This window comes from Scyliorhinus canicula, chromosome 1 (assembly GCF_902713615.1).
Source record: "Scyliorhinus canicula chromosome 1, sScyCan1.1, whole genome shotgun sequence".
NCBI lineage: Eukaryota > Metazoa > Chordata > Chondrichthyes > Carcharhiniformes > Scyliorhinidae > Scyliorhinus > Scyliorhinus canicula.
The window spans coordinates 217,768,135-217,789,776 of record NC_052146.1 but is presented as its reverse complement, the minus strand read 5'-3'; the positions used below and the strand labels follow the sequence as shown (position 1 = coordinate 217,789,776).

Here is a 21,642-nt window from a genome sequence, read left to right as displayed (position 1 = left end):
CTCGCCCTCCTTGCTTAAAGAACAGGTGATACTTCAGCTAGAACTATAATATATATAATATATGCCATTATTGCCTCAGACTATATTTGCGATCAGCTGACATGAAGAATGGCTGATGTGCCAGGCGTCAAGTTCTACCTGTTGTCCGCACAATCCAGGGACAGATCCTTGGCTGTCACACGGCCTGCACAATAACGGCTGACAGGTTTTGGGACCAAGTAAACATTTCTCCAGCTGAGGAAAAATATCCTGGAGGAGCAGCAGCACAGCTATTCAAAATTATAACAATTTTCCTCGAGGAGAGAAAGGAACATCATGTCACTTTTATTCTCTAAAATCATTGCAGTATTTTTGTAAGAGGAAAGTTATAAACTAGTCAATTTGTCTGTCTCAGTATAAAATCCTATAACGATGTGTACATGTGTGACATTTAACAAAAAAGATCACACCACTCATCAATATGGACATCAAATTCTTGACATTCAGATCAATATTTCCGTGCTTATGGTTATTTTACAAGAATTTTGTTTGAAAGTTATAAATCTTTGAGATATTTTTCTATTCTAACCTTTCTGTATGAACAATGAATACAAATAAAATCATCTCAGTTTGGCAGACTTCTCTTCTTCTTGGAGCTCAAGAGTTAGAATTAGGTAAAGTATTAAAAGGAGTACATTGTTGGATTAATGAGAAAATTCATTATTTCCAGAGCTTTTCTAGGTAGAACCATCACTTCCATTTATTTTTTCACTTGGTGTTATCTAGGCAACGTATGTGCAGATAATAGAATAGAAACATAAACACCTAACATGTATCTCTTCAGCTGCACCAACAATAGCTGAATCATTTTTCTAACACTACCAAGAATAATTAACTGTTAAACTTACCTTAACTTTCATTACATCAAACCAGGTACTGGCTCACTCAGTCATCCACCCTAAATCTATAATTTTGGCAACGTTTATTGATAACAATAGAAAGAAATCAAGCAAATCTTGCTGACTCTGCAATACCACAAATAAAATATAGTGACAATTATGGAATTTGGATTAAGACAGGAAATAAGAAGTTAGATGATAGGATTAGTAAAAGAACAGAATTGCATTCATTTGGCACTGAATAAAGATGATGAAAATACCAAGAATAATAGGAATATATATGTGTATAATGAAAAGGAAAATATATAAACTTAAAAAAATAAAAGGCATGATGCAAACTGCAGAAGAATTTGGCTGCATTACAGTAATTTAGACACGATCACCCCAAGACACTTTTATGAACTACTGTAAATGTTATCAGACTCCTGAAAATTTGGATAGGAGTCCTGAAGTCTGACAATTATCCATTCAGGGGAAATGCAATTAGTTTATTGTACACCTGAAACAACCTCTGTTCTCCTGAGAGAGAATGAATCCCCATCAGATTTTTTGACAAGCTGTCAACCACATGCAAGAAACCCCACACCCAACTTATTACTGCAGTATGCTTATTATCTTTCTTGGCATTTAAATTCATGTGCTAACTTGCTTACAGCTTATAATAAATTAAACCCTGCATACAAGTGTTCTCCCAATCCAGAATTTAAAAAAACAACAAAATCTCTTAACAGAAGTTTAAACAAAAATCTTTATCCTACTGACGGAGATTTCTTTGCAATTCTAGCACATCTCAGAGACTAAACTGACCTTAATGAAATAGCCATATGCATATCACTTTTAGCAATGAAAAGTCATTTGGTATGAAACTATATTTAAATATTATTTCAATGAACATTTATAACAAGCTCAATGGAGTGGCTTGAAACTGACAAGTGGGGTCCAGAACTGCCCACGGCTGGATACTAAGCTCAGGAATGACTTCAGACCAGCAAACACCATACTACACCACCTCGACTTTCTGTTTGGCCTGAGTTAGACTTGTGCGCTCATTTTAAATGGATGCAAGGCAATTTGAGCAATATGGTTTCACATATCAAGCCAATGTCTGGTGGCTGTCATCAAAGAGATTGAGATGTTGGGTTGGGTAAAAAAAAGGTGAAAGCAGATTAAAGGAAGCAATCCTACTATTATACATAGCATTGAACTGGTCCTACCTAGAGCACTAGTGAGTAGATTTGGAACCCAGACTACAAAAAGGATGTAACGGAGTTGGGAGAGCTAGAAGAAAGTGGTAAAGGGGGGGTGGTGAATAACGCATATGGAGACAAACTCAATGATCTGGAAGTCTTCTCATTGTAAAAATTATAGGCTATGATTGAGGCATTTAAAATAATAAAGCTCAGAAATGTAGATTAATTCAGGCTACTTTTATTGTCAAAAGATAACTGAGCAATGGGAGATTAGTTTAAGCCAAGATGAAATCATTTCAGGCAGGGTATAAGTGAGCATCCAGTTCCAAAAAAGGGTCACACTGGACTCGAAACATTAACTCTGTTTTTCTCTACCCAGTGGAGGTGGAAGAAATGCAGATAGGGATAGGGAAGATGCAGGCGGGTAAGGCACTGGGGCCAGATCGTTTTCCTGTGGAATTTTATAAAAGGTTTAAGGGACGGCACAGAGGTTAGTACTGCTGCCTCACAGCTTCAGGGACCCGGGTTCAATTCCACCCTCGGATGACTGTCTGTGTAGAGTTTGTACTTTCTCCCCATGTCTGCGTGCGTTTCCTCCAGGTGCTCCGGTTTCCTCCCACAGTCCAAAGATGTGCAGCTTAGGACAATTGGCCATGCTAAATTGACCTTGGTGTTAATTTTTTTTAAAAAGGTTAGGTGGGGTTACTGGATTATGGGGATAGGGTTGAGGTGTGGGCTTAAGTAGGGTGCTCTTTTCAAGGGCCGGTGCAGACATGATAGGCCAAATTGCCTTCTTCTGCACTATAAATTCTATGATTCCATAAGTTAGCATTGTTGTTGGTGGAAATGTTTGAGAATGCAATGGTTAGGGGGCCTTGCCGAAAATGATGGGTCAGGCATCCATTTCGCTATTGCTTAAAAAGGATAAGGATCAGGGGGAGGGTGGGTCATATAGGCCCATATCTCTGTTGAATATGGATCCCAGGATACTGTCGAAAGTGTTGGCATTGAGGTTGGAGGAGTGCTTTATGATAGGGGAGGATCAGACGGTGTTTGTTAACGGTAGGTAGTTGTCGTCGAATGTACAGCAACTACCAAATGTGGTGCTTTCTCTGGCTGAAGGGAGTTGGACATGGTGGCAGCATTGTATATGGAGAAGTGGAGCAATCTGTGTGAAGCAATCTGTTTGCAGTGTTGCTGAAGTTTGGGGTTGGGCCTAAGTTTGTGGCATGGGTGAAATTGTTGTATAAGGATCCGACGGTGTGTGCCAACGAATGACACAAATTCAGGGTACTTTCCGCTGCATTGGGGAACTAGGCAGGGATGCCCCTTCTATTTGCGATGCCAATAGAGCCTTGGCATTGCGCGGAGGTGCTTGGATTTATGGAAGGGGATAGTAATAATCTTTATTAGTGTCACAAGTAGGCTTACATTAACACTGCAATGAAGTTACTGTGAAAATCCCCGAGTCGCCACACTCTGACGCCTGTTCGGGTAAACTGGAGGGAGAATTCAGAATGTCCAATTCACCTAACAAGCACATCTTTCGGAACTTGTGGGAGGAACCGGAGCACCCGGAGGAAACCCACGCAGACACAGGGAGAACTTGCAGACTCCGCACAGATAGTGACCCAAGCTGGGAATTGAACCCGGGTCCCTGGTGCTGTGAAGCAACAGTGCTAACCAATGTGATGCTGTGCAGCCCATTGAGGGTGGGGTGGAGCATTGGGTGTCTCTGTATGTGGATGATCTGCTGTTATATATTTCAGACCCGACCTCATCGATGGGGGACATAATGGGTCTGCTTAAGAGATTTGCGGCGCTTTCGGGATACAAGTTGAATTTGCAGAAAAGTGAGTATTTTGTGGTGTCTTCTTCAGGGGTGGGGGTAGAGGATACTTGTGAACCCTGTGGGAGGGGCCCGGCTAATCATGTGCACATGTCTGGTCCTGCCTGAAATTGGAGACATTTTGGGGGTCGTTTTTCAGCATCATGTTGGCGATCCTGCATGTGGATTTGGAGCCGAGTCCCCTGGGGGCCATATTCAGAGTTTATTGTATTTGGGAGTGTAATGTTTCTGTTTTGCTTTGTTAAATGTTAAAATGCGTAAAATTCGAATGAAATACTTCAAAATTAACTGTGTTTTCTCTCCACACATGCTTTCAGGGGGGGTCAGATATCCAGCATCCGGACCATTTCGCTTTTATAGCATTGAGGGGTCGGTTGGTTACTGAAACGGATTACTAGGAGAGAGGCATCAAGGTAAAATTGAACGAGTGCCTTAAAGAAAAATACATCATCAGCAAAAAACTGCTTAATTACAGGAATTGGACAAGATATTCCTGTTTCCTCCACTCTCAAGTGTCAGCAGTCAATCAGGGCCAAGGCCAGAATAAAAGCTACCGTGACTGTCTATCAGTTCTGTACCTTTCCTAACTATTAACCATTTAGAGTTCGGTTTTAAGTGATGGAAAGCTATGAATCAAATCATTTGGAGCAACAGCAAAAAAAAAAATCACATTTGGATAGAAATTTATATTATTGCGGTTAATGTATGGATGTTTAACAAGCTGACAAAACACCCTTCATCTGGTTTAATGAAGGTATTAACCAGATTCCTAATGGGTAAATAGAGTATTAGCGAATACCTAGCAGTGGATTCCTCTCAGCTATAATGGGTAGCCTTAGGACAGAGAGAAGTAAATAAAAGATGCAGAAAAGGAGACACACTATATTGCAGCAGCGTGCAATACAGAGTGGGAGATTGGAGTCCCATTCCACTGAGATCCCAATCAGCCACAATACAATGGCAGAACAAAGACATGTACTTTTCAATAGGGAAGGAAGAGAATTTGTGATGATAACAATTTGGAAGGATAGTCATCACTTAATTACAGTTGCATTTTTCCTAAAATCTTGAAACAGCAACATCAGCAAGGACCATGGCTCAAGCAGAAAAATAAAGGGAACATTCATCAATTCCATTGCCCAAGATTAAATTAAACACAAAACTACAAAGACAGCAGACAAATGGAAGCATCATCACTTGAAAGTTCCCATTGAAGCCACACACCATCCTGACTTAGAACTATAGAATTCCTATAGCGCAGAAGAAAGCCATTTGGCCAATCGAGTCTGCACCAACCTTCCGAAAGAGCGCCCTATCAAGGCTCACTCCCCCCGCCCAATTCCTGTAACCCCACCTAACATGCCTTGGACTTGTAAATACATCACCATTCCTTTCCTGTCACTAGGTGAAAATCCTGGAGCTCTCTTCCTCATAGCACAGGAGGTGTACCTACACCACATGGACTGCAGCGGTTCAAAGAAAAGACTAGAGGTGGTATGAAAGAAAAATATATGAGAAGGAGCTTAGAAAATGTAGGGCAGAATGCATGCACCCGGGTGGGCTAAACAGGGGCAGAGTGGGACTTCCACCTCTCACTGGGAAGAAAGTCTTGCCCATGGGTACTGCCAGAAAATTTGATTGCTTGGCAGATCCATCAGTCACTGCAGCATGAAGAGTGCATTAGTGGACGTTGGCAGGACTTTAACAAGGAAGTAGGAGGTGGCCCATGATCCCTGGAAACAAATTAAGTCCCAGGTCTTGGGCAGGGAGGGCTTGGGCAGATTCGGGAGAGGGGCGGTGAGGCGGGGATGGTGGGTTTAAAGCAGCGGGTGGATAGGAAGAAATGGGGAAGTGGGTGCAGATGGAGTTAAGGCTATATTGGCAGTAACAAAGTGATGAGACCATCAATTCACAAGACACGTGACTGGAAGTGAACAGTGGTTTTAATAGTCTTACAACTGAGCCTGCCTGCAACAAGATGAACTGGCAGCAGGCTCACAACTGCAGATCTTTATACTTCTGCTTAGTGGGAGGAGCCATGGGTGGAGCCCAGTACAAACTCCTCATCTCCCCCTAGGGACAGAGCCGCGCAACTGCTCGTATACCAAGCTTACAAAGACACAACACATATAATATAACACAGTTTGAATTACTAGGATTATGATTCACCACATTCACCCCCTGTAAAAAAATCAAGTCCAGCGGGGGTGATGGGTCTACAAATTGAGCCGGTCCGGCGGCCGAGTCGTCCTCTGTGATCGGCGGAGCACCGGGGTTGCAGCCTCTTCTGGTGGCTGGGTGGTGGCGTCCGGTGAGGGTACGATAGCGGCCTCCGGGGGTGATTCGGTCCAAGCTTCGTACCCGACTGGTGACGAGGCGCGCCAGAAAACCATAGGCGCAGAGCACGGGCAGTGAACCTGTAGGCGTGGGGACGCAGGGGGGGTTGGGTGGGGTGTAGTGTGAGGGGTACCTCGGCGGTAGTAGTGTTGGAGTTGGATCCTGCAGGCGCCAGGTCCCGGAGGGAAACAGTGTCCTGGCAGCCATCAGGGTATTCGAGTGGAGTAGGAGCACTCTCTCAATGAGTGGGTCAGTTTTGTGTGCCCGGACGTGCTTCCGGAGGAGAACCGGGCCTGGTGTCTTCAACCATGCTAGGAGCGAAACCCCCGTGGTAGTGCCCCTGGAAAAAACAAATAGCCGCTCGTGAGGGGTCTGGTTGTTGGCAGTACATAGGAGGGACCTAATAGCATGGAGCGCGTTGGGGAGGACCTCCTGCCAATGGGAGGTCGGGAGCTTCCTGGACCGGAGGGTCAGTAGGACTGTCTTCCAGACCGTCGCGTTCTCCCTCTCCACCTGCCCGTTCCCCCTGGGGTTGTAGCTGGTAGTCCTGCTCGAGGCGATGCCCTTGTCGAGCAGGTACTGATGCAGCTCGTCGCTCATAAAGGACGAACCCCTGTCGCTGTGTACGTAGCTGGGGAAACCAAACAGTGTGAAGATGCTATGTAGGGCTCTGATGACTGTGTGGGAGGTCATATCGGGGCACGGGATAGCAAATGGGAAGCAGGAGAACTCTTCGATAACATTTAGGAAGTACACATTCCGATTGGTCGAGGGGAGTGGCCCTTCGAAATCGATGCTCAGGCGTTCAAAGGGCCGGGAGGCCTTTACCAGGTGGGCCCTGTCTGGTCTATAGAAGTGCGGTTTGCACTCCGCACAGATCGGGCAATCCCTAGTGATGGCTTTTACCTCCTCGGTGGAGAAAGGCAGATTTCGGGCTTTGATGTAGTGCGCGAGCCGGGTGGCAGAGGTCATTGTGGATAGCTTTCAGGCGGTCGTCTTGCGCGCTGGTGCAAGAGCCATGGGACAGGGCATCTGGGGGCTCATTGAGCTTCCCCGGTTGGTACATAATATCGTACTTGTAGGTGGAGGAGAGTTCGATCCTCCACCGTAGGATCTTATCGTTTTTAATTTTGCCCCTTTGTGAGTTGTCAAACATAAAGGCTACTGATCTTTGGTCGGTGTCGAGGGTGAACCTCCTACCTGCGAGGTAGTGCCTCCAGTGACGTATAGCTTCCACGATGGCTTGTGCTTCCTTTTCGACTGAGGAGTGTCGAAGTTCCGAAGCAGAGGAGGTTCGGGAGAAAAAGGCGACTGGTCTCCCTGCCTGATTTAGTGTGGCTGCGAGAGCGACCTCTGAGGCATCGCTCTCTAGCTGAAAAGGGACAGATTCATCCACCGCCCGCAAGGCCGCTTTGGCGATGTCCTCCTTGATGCAGGTGAAGGCCTGGCGAGCCTCAGCTGATAGAGGAAAGAGTGTAGCCTTAAATAGTGGGCGGGCTTTGTCCGCATACTGAGGGACTCACTGGGCATAATACGAGAAAAATCCCAGGCACCTTTTGAGAGCCCTGGGACAATGAGGGAGAGGGAGTTGTAAGCGTACGGTCCGGGTCGGGGCCCAGGACTCCGTTTTCCACGACATAGCTGAGGATGGCTAGCGTGGTCGTGCGGAAAACGCATTTCTCCGTGTTATACGCGAGGTTGAGTTTCTTTTTTTTTTATAAATTTAGATTACCCAATTATTTTTTCTATTAAGGGGCAATTTAGCATGGCCAATCCACCTACTCTGCACATTTTTGGGTTGTGGGGGCGAAACCCACGCAGACACGGGGAGAATGTGCAAACTCCACACGGACAGTGACCCAGAGCCGGGATCGAACCTGGGACCTCAGCGCCGTGAGGCGGTTGTGCTAACCACTAGGCCACCGTGCTGCCCTGAGGTTGAGTTTCTGGGCAGTCTGAAGAAATCGATTGAGGTTAGCGTCGTGGTCCTGCTGATCATGGCCGCAGATGGTGACGTTGTCCAAGTACGGAAACAGGGCCCGCATCCCCTACTGGTCCACCATTCGGGACCCCATTCGTGACGCCAAAGGGAACCCGGAGGAAGTAGAAGAGGCGGCCGTCGGCCTCGAACGCCGTGTAGTGGCAGTCCTCCAGGCGGATTGGGAGCTGATGGTATGCAGACTTCAGATACACCGTGGAGAAGATGCGATAATGGCCGATCTGATTCACCATGTCTGCAATCCTGGGGAGGGGGTACGCATCGAGGAGCGTGAACCGATTAATGGTCTGGCTATAGTCCACTACCATTCGGAATTTTTCCCCGGTCTTGACGACCACCACCCGAGCTCTCCAGGGGCTATTACTGGCCTCTATGATCCCCTCACGTAGAAGCCTATGGACCTCGGTTCTGATAAACACCCTGTCCTACAGGCTGTATCACCTGCTGCGAGTGGCTACGGGTTTGCAGTCCGGAGTGAGATTGGCAAAGAGTGGAGGGGGGTCGATTTTTAGAGTCGCTAGACTGCAGATAATGAGTGGGGGCAGGGGCCCGCTGAAGCCGAGGGTTAGGCTTTTGAGGTTGCACTGGAAGTTGAGTCCCAGTAAGAGTGGGGCGCAGAGTTCGGGGAGAACGTACAGCTGGAAGTTCGAGTAGCTAGCGCCCTGAATCGTTAGGGTCGCGACGGTGCGCCCTTGGAGGTGAACAGAGTGTGAGCCCGAAGCGAGGGAGATAGTTTGCCGTGCAGGGAAGATAGGGAGCGAACAGCGTCTTACCAGATCTGGGTGTACAAAGCTCTCGGTGCTCCCGGAGTCAAAGAGGCATGGTGTCCTGTACCCGTTGATTTTAACGGTCATCATAGAGTTGTGGAGGTGTTTCGGACGCGACTGGTCCAACATGATCGCGCTGAGTTGCGGGTAGTCGGCGGCTCCATCAGCTGTGCTGGAGTGGGCCCGTGATGACTGCCCACTGAGGTCGTAGTCTTCAAGGTGAGTTTCAGAGTTTGAAGAGGATGGATCCCAAGATGGCCGCCCCCGTGGATCACACGTGGCGGGCGGCGACGAAGATGGCGCCCAAGATGGCGGTCCCCATGAGTCGCACGTGGCCGGCCACGTGGAGGGGGGTTGCCAAGATGGCGGCCCCCATGAGTCGCACGTGTCGGGTGGGGACGGAGTCGGAGTACAGGCCGCAGCATTTCGGGGCCTGCGGGCCTGTGAGTTTTGGAAACGAGTTGTGGGGCTACCCACAGAAATGGCACACTGGGGCTGCGTAATGGGTGGGTGGCCGCGCAGCGCAGGCCTGGGGCAGTCGCTGGTCGGGGGCCCAGGATGGGGTCGCTTGGTCCGCGGGGAACGAAGTGAGGCTGCGGAACGAGACCTCCATGGTGGTAGCCAATTCTACAGTGTCCTCCAAGTTCTGGGCCCCTTTTTCAAGTAACCGCTGGCGCACATAGTTTGACCTGAGCCCTGCCACGTACACATCTCGGAAAGCGAGCTCCATATGCGGTTCGGCTGATACAGCTTGATAATTACAGTCCCGAGCTAAGGCTTTAAAATCGCGCAGGAATTCATCCAACGACTCCACGGGGCGCTGGCGGCGGGTCGTAAAAATGTGGCGCGCGTAGACCTCGTTGATTGGCCTCACGTACATTCGATCTAGCATGGCCAGGGCCGCCGTATACGAGGTAGTACTGTTAAGTTGAGTAGAGATACGGTGGCTCACCCTTGCATGCAGTAGGCTGAGTTTCTGCTCCTCTGTAGTTTCTGATGTGCTTTATTCAGCCAGGTAGGCCTTGAAACATCTGAGCCAGTGTTGAAAGATTTATTTAGCCTCTGCAGCCTGCGGGTCAAGTTCTAGTCGATCAGGTTTGAGGGCTGATTCCATAGCCGTTTTCTTCAAGTTTCCTAAGACTATTAAATTGATGAGACTATCAATTCACAAGACACGTGATTGGAAGTGAACAGTGGTTTTTAATAGTCTTACAACTGAGCCTGCCTGCGACGAGATGAACTGGCAGCAGGCTCACAATTGCAGATCTTTATACTTCCGGTTAGTGGGCGGGGCCGTGGGAGGAGCCATGGGCGGAGCCAAGAGTGGAGCCCAGTATAAACTCCTCATCTCCTCCTAGGGGCAGAGCCGCGCAACTGCTCGTACACCGAGCTTACAAAGACACAACACATATAATATAACACAGTGTGAATTACTAGGATTATAATTCACCACACAAAGTCAAAGAAATGGTCTGAGATAACATTTCAATTAAAAGATTTTGAGAGCAAAATAGTAATGAGAGACAGTGAGGTTAAATGGAACATAGTTTATGTGAAGGGTGAGACGGAGTGATGATAGGAGTGCAAAATAAATTGGAAGAGAGCTGGGAGTGTTTAAGTGTGGGTCAAATTACATACTTGGTATATGGGAAGAAAGAAGGAATTGCATCTTAGTGAGGAAGTCAACTTGGAGCTTGTGAAGGAACACCATTAATTGAAATTGCAATGTATAATGAATAAAGTGATTATTGATAGGTTTGATCTTTTCTCACCCGTCTTAATTATTTTATCACTTGAAGATGTCTACATTTGAAGGCACTCTGTAAATGTGTAAAATGTCTTGTTTCATTACCTTATTTGATAAATTGAATGAAGTGTGAAGCTTTTGTGGTGTAACCTTTAATTACTTCATATGTACACTGACATTGTGTTCTGCAAAATGCTAATCTCCTCCAGGACGTTGGAAAGACCCTTTGGCAAAGAACTTCAAGGCAACTATAACTTTAACTGTCACAGGTAGAGCTCTCAAGTTAAATGAAACTGTACCTGCAGCTATAGAAACAAACTCACTGATTTCAGCCACTGATTCCCTCCTCGACCCACCCTATTTCACATTTTTTTAAAAATGTGTTCATGAGATGTTGGTTTCACTGGTTGGGCCAGTATTTATTGCCCAATCCTAAATGCCCTCGAGAAGGTGGTGGTGTGAGCTGCCTTCTTGAACCGCTTGAACATACGGCACTTGAAACACAGCAACAATATGGATTCTAGAGTGATATAACCTTTCATTTGGAAATTAAAATTAATATTGGCTGAACAATTCAAACTGGCAGCTATTTGGACAAAAATCCAGATTTCTGTGGGCTGCAGGAAGAGGCAAATTCATCAACATTTGTAATATTCCATCAACTGAGATTAGCCACAAGTAAACAACTTATTAATTTAGTTTGTTATTCAGTAAAAGTAATAGCTTTTACCATAATTTAAGAAACAATGTATTATTAGCTACGGTTAATCTCCTGGTGTCTCACACAAGCATTCAAGATCAAGTGTTGTCTTCAGATTAGTCCCCAAATTAAAGTCAGATATTCTGTCCTTAGTTGTTATATTAGTTATAAATTCTTATATACACACATAAAATGGAATTACGTAATTCAAATTATTTGACGATTCCCTTTTTCAGCAGAAACAATGATGGAATTATCGTAAATAGCTTCATTTGCTCGGAAAGAATTTTTTTATTTTTTAAAAAATTGGGCATGTTAATTAAAATACCGATATGACATGAAAGCAGCGAGTAATATTGTAAAAAAGAATAGTGAGATGTTCAATATGACACAAAAATTAACCCCAGGAGAAAGGCTGCATTTGTAGTGAAAGATCTACATTTAATAAGGACTTCTAAAGTTGTTATGGATACACTGTTTGAAAGACAACTGCTGACAAGCAGAAAAAAGGGCAGGATTATGAACATCAAGATGAATGAATTTAAGTGAACATTATTCACAAAAATGGCAAGCATCATGTGTACAGTATGTCAATCACTGACAACATTAGTGAAGTCCAACACTCAATGTACAACTGATACTCCAGGCAAATGCAATACTCTGCAAAAACAGTCAAAACAAGGTGGATGGGAAAAGTTAAAGCTTAATAGGATACAGGCCCTGCATAACAAAGGTCAGGGTGGGTGTGAAAAGTTGAAAAGTTCATATCGAATGATAGAAAGGGCCTTGAGGGCCAAAAAGGAAATGCAAGAACAAGGTGAAAAAGATGAAGTTTCAGCAACAGAGTTGAAAGGAAAATATTTTAGTGTCAAATTTCTACATATGGCAGTCAAAAATCAATTGGATTTCTAGTACAGTTGAATTTATAAAGAAATTAAAACACTAACATTGTACAAAGCAGTGCCTGTTATTAAAACAAGTTCCTACTTTGTTGCATCAGGTTAACTTCATTCAAACTTGCCAGTACCAGCATAACAATTTGGTGTTCTTCTGCTGATTAATAATGTCAGCTGCAGGCACATGTTGATTTGCAAAAAAGCTTCAATTTTTAAAATTAACTTGATTGCTGTTGAAAAGACAATGAAATGAGTATCTGCTCACTTGGTGCCATTCCAGCTGTAAGTTGCAGAGGAACATCAAGGGCAGAGAGCAAACAACAGTAAATATTGTTTCTAGGTTCACTTCGTAACGTTTTCTATCAGAAATTCCTATGTCTATATTTACAATGTAAAATTTTCATATAAACTAGTCATGCTGTAATTATACCTTCCTACCATGGACTTCACCATCCAAGCTCTTCGACCATTGGTCATATGCCCGCCTAATTTTACTACAAGTAGTAATTTGAAATCAACATATTAGTATTTATCACTTTAAAATAGGAAAGAATTACAGAAGCAAGCCATGGTCCAATTATCTAACATTCTCTAACCCCACCTGATCTAGACAACGCTTGTTATTGACTCTATACAGGATGCATGAAAACAACTTGCCAAATACACTTCATCAGCATTTCCTTCCCTTACCATGTTTTCTGCTCTTGACCTTAGTGGTGGTAATGTGTGATCATCACCTCCAAGTCACACACAAATGCAGCAAGACCTGGACAATATCCAGGCTTGGGCTGACAAGTGGCAAGTAACTTTCGCACCACACAAGCACCAGGCAATGACCGTCTCCAATAAGAGAGAATCAAACTCTTGTCCCTTGACATTCAATGGCATTACCATCACTGAATTCCCTCACTATCCCATAAAATATTTTTAAAAACACTACCTTTACTTGGCAATACATCACCATTACTTCCTACTTGCATCAAAATCCTGGAATTCCTGGCCCAACAATATTGTGGGAGCACTATTACTACAAAGTTAACAGCAGTTTAAGGAGAAAGGGCAACAAAGGATGGCAAATAAACATGGGGCGCGATTCTCCGGACTCACGACGGTTCGGAGAATAGCGGGCGTCGGAAATTTTTACGGCGACGCTGTTCCGACGCCCTCCCGCTATTCTCCGAACCCCGCAAAATGTCGGAGTCGCGTTTCCCGACAAACGCCTCCTTCCCGCCCCTGACACGACCAGAATCGCCACTGATAGCCCCCCCCGCTATTCACCGGCCCGGATGGGCCGAAGTCCCGACGTCATGGCGCCCTGTTTGGACGTCGTGAAACACACCTGCTTTTTAAATTCGTCAACCAGTCGGCCTGGCTGACGACTGCTTGGAGGAGGTCAGGGCACCACTCTGCGCACCGCTCAGCGCACCGCTCGAGTCTGGCCACAACGGGGAAGGCATCCCTGGGAACGGGAGGGGGTCCAGAGCGGGGGCAGTGGGGGGGAGACGGGGGAGGCAGTGGGGGAGACGGGGGAGGCAGTGGGGGAGACGGAGGGGGCAGTGGGGGAGACGGAGGGGGCAGTGGGGGAGACGGGGGAGGCAGTGGGGGGCGACGGAGGGGGGGGGGGTTAGGTAGAGAGTGAGCCGTCCAACCCCGTAACAAAATGTCTGCCAGCATGCCATGGTGTGCCGGTGACGAGGACACGGCCGCTGGTTCCCCTGTGGCTTCCGGCCACAGGCCACTGACGCACCCGTGAGGAGGCCATAGTTTACTGGCCGTTGGATGCAGAAAGTGACCAGGGGTTAGGCTGACCGCGTGTCAGCAGCGCGACCAGGCCACCGGGACACACTGGTATCCCATGGCTGGCGGCTGCCGAGGTGTCGACTAACGTCCGTCTAACATGTCCCGTTTCTCTGCCTCCCACCACCCTTCTGTAGGTTAGTACGATGCATGGGAACAGAACGGCTATGTTCTGCGCAGTAGTTGGGGCCGCTCTACTGGATTTGGAGATGCAGCAGCATCCACACCCACAACCCGCAGTGGCTGCAGGGCCAGCTGCAGCAGCAGAGGGAAGGGCCGAGGAGTTGCCAGTCGTCGAGCAGCATGGGGGGGGGGGGGGAGGAGGAGGAGGAGGAGGAGGAGGAGGAAGAGGAAGAGGAGAGAGTGAGGGTGCAGCCACGGCGTCAGAGGCGACGACCAAAGCCGAGGGTGTACCGTGTCCGGGTCTCTTTCCTAACAATGCCGGACATCACCTGCAGGAGGAGACTCCGGCTGAGTAGGCAGACGGTGATACATATCTGCGAACTCCTGTCGCACCTCGCCCCACGTGGAACGGGGGGAGGACACGCGATCCCGGTAGCCATCAAGGTGACGGTCGCTCTGAACCTCTATGCTACCGGCTCCTTCCAGTCTCCGAGCGGGGACGTCTCTGGGATCTCCCAGTCATCGGTGCACAGGTGCATCCGGGATGTGACCGACGCCCTCTATGCCATCGCCGATCGCTACATCACCTTTCCCGAGGACCAAGCAAGTCAAGACTCACGAGCCCGTGGATTTGCCAGTGTGGCCGGGATAACGAGGGTTCAGGGGTCAATCGACTGTGTTCACGTCCCCATGCGCCCGCCTGCTGTGGACAAGGAAGTGTTCACAAACAGGAGGGGGACATACTCCATTAATGTCCAGGTGGTATGCGACCCCCACATGAGGTTCATGAACGTCTGTGCAAGGTTCCCAGGGAGTGTGCATGACTCCTACATACTAGCGCAGTCGTTCATCCCTGCGATGTTTGAGGGACGTCCCCCCCGGCTGAGGGGCTGGTTGCTAGGTGACAGGGGTTATCCGCTGAGGTCTTGGCTGATGACGCCTATACGGAGGCCTCAGACCAATGCGGAAACACGATACAACGGGGCCCATGCAGCAACCAGGGGTGTGGTGGAGCGCTGCCTTGGCCTCCTGAAGATGAGATTCAGGTGCCTGGACCGCTCCGGAGGGGCCCTGCAGTACCAGGCCGACAGGGTCGCTCGCATTGTAGTGGTCTGCTGTGCGCTGCACAACATGGCGATGCAGAGGGGAGATGACCTGTTGCAGGAGGTGGAGGGAGAAGCTAGTGGCAGTGGTGCCAGCACAGAGGAGGAGGAGGAGGAGGAGGAGGACGCTGGCGGAGTGGCGGGCGCAGCACGCAGACACGACCCAGGTGCTGGTGATGTCCAGGAGGCGGCACGACGGACCCGGCAAGGACGGCGGGCACGCGACGCCCTGGTGGCAGCACGGTTCACGCATCGTATGTGACGTCCCCGATGAACACCAAACCACCACCTGCATCGCTAGTCATGCAGAGGGTCACCACACAACTGCCACCACCACAACCCCCCCCCCCCCCCCCCCTCAGTGTACACTGCTCCACTTCGACATGACGCTTATCACTGGGTACAGACGGAATGGCACAACATTGATGGCTGTGTCAGCGGGTGTGATCAGTGCCATGTGGAATGATGACAGCCCGCTCTGCGAAGAGTTGTGAGCTCAGAATCGTTAGAGAGAGTCTGACCCATGGCAATAGCTGAACCATCCACCTTGGTGGCCGCTGAGTTCGTCACTGACACTCCATCACGTGTCCGCGTGGGCTAGCTGTGGGAGGGGGGTAGGGGCATGGACTGCACACCCGGCAGCGAGGTTTCACCACCCGTCACCCCCAGCGACACTCGGTCACCATCACGATTCCTGTGGCTGTGGAACAATCACACGGTATTACAAGTAAGGTGGAACAGTGCGTTTAATATTAACAATTATTTACAGGTGCCCTAGCCCCTACAACTAAACTGTGCCCTTCACCCGTGCCAGCTTACTCAGTGTCTATCTTAGTTGCCTTACGGGCCCTACCACTACTTCTAAGTGACTCCCCAGATGATACAGCAGGAGTGGAGGAGGATTGCTGCGACTCGCCCCCCTCGACTCGTTTCTCCTTGGCTATGCGTTTCCTGGGGCGACCCGGCCTTGATGGGCCAGGCTGCTCTGCGAGTGTCTCGGGTGACATTGTGCCACCCTGCTCTGCCTGCTGCCCACCCGATGCACCAGGGATGGGACGGGGGGAGGCCGAGAATTCCGGGACGTCCCGTGATGGAGTTAATGGGACGGGCCCCGAAACCTCCTCCTCCCTCGGGGAGCCCGGTGGCCCCCGGGCCTCACTTTGGGACAGAGGTGCGAGCGGGGAGGTTCCCCGTCGCACCACCGACACCTGGCGCTGCCAGTCCTGGAGGCCTGCAACGGTATCCACCAGGATCTGAAGGTTTGCAGAGACGGAGTCCAGGGAGTTAGACATTCCCGCCAGGGACTGTGCGATCTCAACCTGTGTGTGCACGACACCATCCAGCACATGTGTCAGGCGGTTGATGGTCTCCGCGACCGACTGCTGCGACTGTGCTATCGACTGCTGGGACTGTGCCATGGCCCGCAGGGCGCCGGCAATGTCGGTTTGGCTCTGGCACATTGCTGCCTGTGAGAGGGCAACCCTGTCCAGGGCCGAGGATGACGCGTGCATATTAACCCCAACGTCTTGCATAACCTGACCCATTGCCTCCACCGCGGATGCCACCCGTGCGGTGTCGGACTGGGTCTCTGCCATGAGCGGCACCACTCCCTGCTCTTGGACGCGGTTCGACTCCTCTAACAGCGTCTGCAGAGCCAGGAAGGCTGCCCTCCTCCCTCCATTGTTTCCCTGGGTTTCCTGAGGCATCGGCTGTGCGGGTGGGTTGAGAAACTCCAGGAACTCATGAAAACGTCTGGGAGCCAGCTGCATCCTGGGCCTGGTCTGGCCTCCGCGAGTCCGGGCCCTCTGTTGCTCCGACCTCCACCTGCTGTACCTGCTCAGCTGTGATGTGCCAACCAGACTGTGCCCCAGGAGACTCATTACTAAATAGGCCCGCCGGGGTGTGTGTCTCTGGGATGATGGATGTGGTGGGAGAAAGCAGTGCCGCAAGCCCGACGCTCTCAATGTTTAGGGCCTCGTCCATGGTGTGGGGCTGCTCAGCGACAGGAGGGTTGCCCCAGGCCATTTCTGGTGGTGGTGGTGGACTTCGAACCCTCTGTGCGTCCTGGTCCGCAGATTGGGTTGGGGCGGATAGGGCTGCCCGCTGATCGGGCACCCTCTGTTGTGAGGCCCCGGGTGAGGTGGCGGCAGATTCCTGTCTCCGTCTGGAGGCAGACGGCCCTGGTCGTTCGGCATCACGTCCTAGGGAAGAGAATGAGACGGGTTATTTCGATTTGCTCGGCAGGCCGCTGGACGGTCCCAGTGGGCAGGGTGTGTGAAGGGACAGAGGATGGGGGAGGTGTCCCAGTGGGCAGGGTTTGTGAAGGGACAGAGGATGGGGGAGGGGTGAGTGTTTGTCAGAGAGGGTTGTCTCACTTGCTGCAGTTCCGCCAACCTCGCATTGCGCGATATCGCGGGTGGCAGACCCCCCAACAAGGTCCAGTGCCCTCTGTTCAAAGGTGCTGAGGGGGTGCATGTTGGGCGAACCCCCTCCAGTCTTGTGCCGCTCACGGTGGTTATGAGCGGCCTTGGCCTGTTGGGGGAGGGAACATAGGTAGATCATTACAAAACGGTAGGTATCAGCAGTCCGTTCAGATACTGGCACAGTTTGGGGGGGGCAAGTTGTCATCAGACGATTGCATCTCTCCTCGGGGCCAGAGCGCTGGGTCTGTGACAACTTTGTGAACCACCCTCAAATAACTCTGCCCCAATCCCTCTCCCCCCCACCCGGGCAGTTAAGGGGGAGGGATGGTTGTGACTAGGGGGCACCCTCATGGCACTTACCCTGGCAGACCTGGTGAGGTCGTGTAGCTTCTTCCTACATTGCTCTGCTGAGCGAGGGGTCTGCCCCACAGCACTGACGGCAGCAGCCACGTCACGCCAGGCCTGGCGTACCGTGCTGGCAGGTTGGCGATGCCCTCTCCGCGGGCGGATGATGCCCCTCCTCTGCTCCACGGCATCGAGCAGCGCCTCGACGTCTGCATCTACAAAGCGAGGAGCAGCTCTCCTCGGCTCCGACATCCTGCCCGACAGATTCTGTGGTCGCCCGCGCCTTTTTACGGCGTCGGATGGCGTCACATGGGCGGGTTCGTGTCGTCGTCGTGTTCCGTCGTCATCACGCACGTAATTGACGCGGCCGCGCTACTAGCCCATTTCCAGGAAGTGAATCCGTCGGGAAATGAAGCCTTCGCGACCGTCGTAAAACGGTCCCGATTTTTACGACGGTTTTGCGACTTTCCGCGGGTGCGGAGAATTTCGCCCATGATATCACACAATTCCAAACCAAATAAAAATAATTTGCCGTTCTTAGTCGCACCAGAAATCCTGGATTTGGCCTTGATATTTTTATTCAGAGGTGTGGATCAGTTTTGCCGATTTAAAAATCTGTTATTTATCTCTTCTAACTTGGGTCTTTAAACCATAGGTGTGAAGGGTAGCCCATGTCTCCCACCAATTAAAGAATAAGTCATTGATTTTTTGGGACCTTCAAATAATGTAGGCAGCAACATCAGACTACAGTACTGCATAACAAACGTCATTAGGGATGTTCCCTGGATAATGGCTTTTATGTGGAAGATCAAATTTCACTGATTGGAAACTATCTGCACTTTTTATGGGGTGATAACCCTTTCTGTTAATGCAGTGATTTTCAAAGTGGGGGTCGCGACCCGCAGATGGGTCAGCTGATGGTCTAGAATGGGTCACCAAAAGGATCCCCAAATATTGCCTGACCATGTTTACCATTTTCTTTCTCAGTAAATTTTCACTGCATTACAGTGTATGACTGCGCGAGGCTGATGTCGAAGCCGGTTCCATGGACTTCCTTGTCTCTCTGCGCCAGAGTGTAATTGGGCAGCTTGCAGTCAGAGACCTGTAAAATTCTCTTTGGGTGGCATATCCTGCCATTGTGTTCAGCGTCAGGATCTGTATTATTTCTTGAGTTCAGTGTGGTATTATTTTTTGAATTCAGTGTGTCACTAACAAACTCCGTGCATCTTTTATCATTCTCGCAGTTAAACTGGACGTACAGCCTCCTCCAGCCCTACAAGCCCCTATGTCCATTCCTTCCAATTCCGAATTGTCTCTCCACACCGGGGCTCTTGTTCTTCAAGGATGCTTCTTTTTTTCCCATCACATCCCCCTCTGCTATCCACCCCCTCTTCCCAGGCACTCGCCCCCAAGCATCCGTCTCTGCCGTATGGCTACATAGACTCCCATCAGCCGAATCAGTTCCTCTACAGCAAGCACTTTTGCATCTATCTTTATCGGGGTTTGAATTGTTCACCAAAGATGGCATTAAGCTGCCGACTAAACTACACTCATGTAGACAGGAGCCGGTAAAATGTTGCACGTGTATGGAATGGAATGTGTCTGCACGTTGCATATTGGTCAGCTGCGCTGTGCCCAGCATTGTTTTTTTTTAAAGTATGTTTTCAGTTTGTTATATAATTACCTGGGAAACAGTACTGGCAGGCGTCCAGTGACATTCTATCTGACCGTGTTTTTTGTTCAACAGTTAGTGCTCCTGTTTCTGAAGTTGAAGTTTTCAGTTTACTTTCCTATCCGAGTTCGTGTTAGGTTTTGAATGCGTGAAGATGACATTATTAAAACACTGCAATATTGAGTCTATTAATCTTTCAAGTGCTTGCCCGCAATTTTCCAAATGCTAACAACAGGTGTGAAGAAATAAAATAATCAAATAACACACCCTTTAGCAATGTGTGAGGGTGGAGCTGCCGTTTAAGGTGAAACAGCAGGTCAATTTACAAATTTACATTCAATAATACAGAAGCGCCAACAATGAGTATGGCTTTTTAAAAGTAAGCATGGAGAATCTTTTGTGAATGTGGCGTGGGTCACGAGAGTCAGCCATTCTGTAAATGTGGGTCGTTTGAAAAAAGTTTGTAAAACACTGAAAATGGACACATTCAGGGTCATATGTACAGCCAAATAGAGTAATTCCTGGGGAGCCTGGGTGGTGGGAAAAGTTCTGATCCTCTCTTGTTGGTGTCTCCATCCAGAAAAAAATGACTTTTTTTTTCTCCAAATTGGCAAACGTGGCACATTAGTCACATATTTTCTGTAGATATGAACTGTAGACTGGCTTAGCTGGGTAGACTGGAAGGATCCTAATGCTTATAAACCTAATGGCACTGTATCATTCACAGATATGGAAGGAGCCTTGAAATCAACCCAGAACAAATGGTATAATTTCTCGTACTACGGTGAAGGTAGTAAAGATTGGTCCGTTCAGACATTCTTTTTATTTCGAAAATATTTCATTGAAGCATTTATCATTTTAACAATTTTTTTTTTTAAATTTAGAGTACCCAATTCATTTTTTCCTATTAAGGGGCAATTTAGCGTGGCCAATCCACCTACTCTGCACATGTTTGGGTTGTGGGGGCGAAACCCATGCAAACACAATAACTTTAATAATTTAAACATCAAATTTCAACAAAAACACAATAACTAACAAATCCCCCCCGGGCACAAACCCCACCCAACATGGCTTACATAAACAATGCCACCTTCCCCAGCCACCCCTCCGTTGATTCTCCTATTCTTACTCATCTCTCTCCATGCCTCTCCTTTCCCCCACCTGACAGCTTAATTTTCCTCGAAGATGTCAATGAACGGCTGCCACCTCCGAGCAAACCCCTGCAACGACCCCTCAAGACAAATTTAATTTTTTCGACTCGAAGAAACCCTCCATGTCACTAACCGATACCCCCGACTTTGAGGGTTCAGAGTCCTTTCACCCGTAAGATCCGTCTCCGGGCCACCAGGGAGGCAAAGGCCAGGACGTCGGCATCTCTCACCCAGTGGGACCCCGGGTCTTCTGACAACCGATGATCGCCAGCTTTGGACTCGGAACCACCCTCATTTTTAAGACCTCTGACATGGGATCAGAACACACCTGCCAAAAACCCCTTAGCCTCGGACATGCCCAAAACATATGGACATGGCTCGCAGGCTGCCCCGCCTATCCTCCACCTCCCCAAAGAACCTGCTCATCCAGACCACATTCATTTGTGCCCTGATACCTTAAACTGTATCAGGCTGAGCCTGGTGCATGACGAGGGTGCATTAACTGTCCTCAGTTAACCCCAAACCCAAACAACGAGACCAGCCCACCATCCCTTAACAAATGGCAAAGAACAAACCTGAAGTGGAAAACAAAGAAATAGCCCCAAACATAAGTTAACCACAACAGCACAGCATCTCCACCAAAGTTCAAAGTCCACCTTCTCCTC

General features: G+C 48.8%; 1 protein-coding gene across 3 annotated transcripts in view; it reads right to left on the bottom strand.

Annotated features, from left to right (window-relative positions):
- Nucleotides 1–21,642, bottom strand: part of LOC119971744 (WD repeat containing planar cell polarity effector) — a 248,136-nt gene that overhangs the window by 189,163 nt on the left and 37,331 nt on the right. Inside the window, exon 1 of one of the 3 annotated variants that reach the window (XM_038807790.1) lies at nucleotides 139–286. The exons of the other annotated variants lie outside the window; for them this stretch is intronic. The gene's annotated coding sequence lies outside the window, so the exon portion shown is untranslated. Of the gene's footprint in view, nucleotides 1–138; nucleotides 287–21,642 lie in introns of those variants that run through there. 3 annotated transcript variants of the gene reach the window in all.